We start from the raw sequence: 2,649 nt of genomic DNA, 5'->3' as shown, positions 1-2,649 counted from the left end.
AACGTTAATAAACCGAAGTGTGAGGTTTACAAAACATTTACAGTATTGTATATACAATTGTTGTTCCCTTTTTTTTTTTTTAAATGCTTCTATTTCGTTTTCATACACGAACCAATATGGCTACTAATTACTTTTGTCTAATGGAAAGCAAACGCTAGAGAACACGTACACAATGTATATGCTTGATACAGACATACAGTATCTAAAGTCAACACATCATTCTCATTATATTTTTTTGCTAATGTCATTCTTTGTATGTTTTCTCAGTAGACCTCTAAGAATGCTTATTTATTTCAGAGGTAAACTAGAACTCCAATGAAAACAAGCGCATCCAGATGAGAAAACAACAGAGATGTGACAAACTACTGTAGTGTAGTCATTGAAAACTCTTTTTCTTAAATAAATGCTATCAATCACTCCAACTGAAATAATGACACCGCTCCAATGTATGTTAACTACTTTGCTGCTGAAGGAATTCAATGGGGTCATTGATAAATGACTACAACATAGAAAAGAAGAAATCTGTGCTGCATGTCATTTTGGTTGTTTTTAATTGCGTTGACATTTGTTGAAACATGCATCTTTAAAATATATATTTATTATACCAAAAAAACTATGTGCATTTACTATAGAAATGAACACAAAACTGACGTAAATTACATTACATTTTTACTTATATGATGAACTGGCCCCTGATAAATGAGACTGCATGAGATTCAGAATCCTTTATTAGCAAAAGCGCTGCATTTTCACATTTTCACATTTCTAGGTGGTATTGCAGGTCATGCAAAATGAATTTAAAACAGATTACAGATTTTCATTGGTATGCAAACTAAAGTTGCCCTCTGACCCACCGTGACTCCGTCAGGTTCAACGAGTACAGTTTTTTTTTACAATGGTATGGCAGAAATATTACCCTTGAAACCATCATAAACATCAAAAGGGAAGCTGCAGCCAGTTTAGGTTGGTTATCAGCTCTGATGTAAAACGACACATTGGTTGGGCCTGTTATGTAACACTTGGTGGCAGCCCTAACTCCATTCTACTCAATTTTAATATTAAGAATCTACCTAAGAAATACAAATTATTGGAGTTCCACATACAGCAAAAGTCCTATGAGTATATTTACATTAGTGAACATGTACAGTTGACGTTTCTTATGAACAACGTGTCCTTCGTCCTGTTGGTTATTCTATCCAATTGTTCTCTGTACAAATTTTATTTTTTGTTTTTAAGTGTAAAATTGAAATTTTACATCTGTATTTTCAGTTGTTTCTTGATTGTGCTTCTACCCTTTGTGTTGTACACTATCGTGGTGTTTTACTGCCAAGTGGAAGTTCTTAGAATGTTATATAGATCTAGTTGTCCTAACTGGTCCCTTCTTTGAGGTACGGTATGCCTGGACATACTACAGTATTCTGCTGCTACAGTACCATTAAATCCTATGGATATGTTGGGGTGTTTGGGGGAACACTGAAGCCTGCTACCTTTGTATGTTAAAGGAGCACGTCATGTGCGTTTATAATTATTTTATTTTTTTAACATAGGTTTCAAGTAGGGCGTCTCCGAAGCTGAACCCCATACATTTCAGCTTCAGGTACCCCCTGCTTCCTAAGATGCAAACCTCCAAAGGGAGGTGCTGGTATCTCATAAAAATTTAAAGCTCCCACGTAACACGGGCCAATAGGAAGCAGAGACTGATGACATCACAGCTTCCTATTGGCCCGCAGGGCATGGGAGCTTTGAAACTCTGCCATTATGTGGACCCTGCTCTTCGAACAGTGCAGCTACCGGCACTCTCTATGGAGTAAAGTATCTCTGGAAGTAGGGGGCCCAGGAACTGAAATGAATGGGGTTCAGCTCCAAAGACCTCCTGCTCCAATCCTATGTTTAAAAAAAAACCAGAAAAATATTGCCGATTGTTGCTTTAAAGAGCGGTGAAGAAATGCGGCTACTGAAATCTTTCTACAGGCCCAGACTATTCCTTTATGGCTATACTAGGTCATCTATTGTTTTTTAAATCAGCCAAGGTTTAAGCATTTCAGCAGGTGCAACCGATTTCGAGTTCAGATTGTACACCATTTATACTATGCTAATATCGTGGGATAAACCAGCCAGAACCCCTTTGTCATTTGTATCTAATTCTGTAACGTGTCTTAATAAGGGACACAACAATCTGGTATAGCACACCATTGAACCTGGTAAAGTGAATAAACACAAGAAGTTGATTTAATTATTATTAATTATAGGCTAAAGCAGTAAAATTCAGGGCATTATTGAAAACCCTGCTCTCTGATTGGTTAAAATTCCGGGCATTATCCAATCAGTAAAGCCCGGAATTTAAGCAGCAGAATGTGTCGTTTTCAATGTGTTTATTTCCAGCCAATCAGCTTTCAGAACAGCTGAGACAGGGCAGGGGATTCGTCTGATTGAAGTAACAGCTCTGAGACAGGGCAGGGGATTGGTCAGGACGTATCAGCCACGGGTTGACTCCTCCCCATCCCGAGCTGACTGAGATTTTCTGAGCAGATTCAGTTGAATTGGGGGGAGGGTGTCTGCAAAGCAAATAAGTAAGGGGCTGTCTGCAGTTTCTTTGTGGCTGCAGTTTGTGTGTGAGTGTGTCCGTAGCAGTGTGTGTGTGTGCTGTGC

This window comes from Ascaphus truei, chromosome 3 (genome assembly GCF_040206685.1).
Source record: "Ascaphus truei isolate aAscTru1 chromosome 3, aAscTru1.hap1, whole genome shotgun sequence".
NCBI classification, from domain to species: Eukaryota; Metazoa; Chordata; class Amphibia; order Anura; family Ascaphidae; genus Ascaphus; species Ascaphus truei.
The sequence above is the reverse complement of the archived record's forward strand: the minus strand, read 5'-3'. Positions refer to the sequence as shown.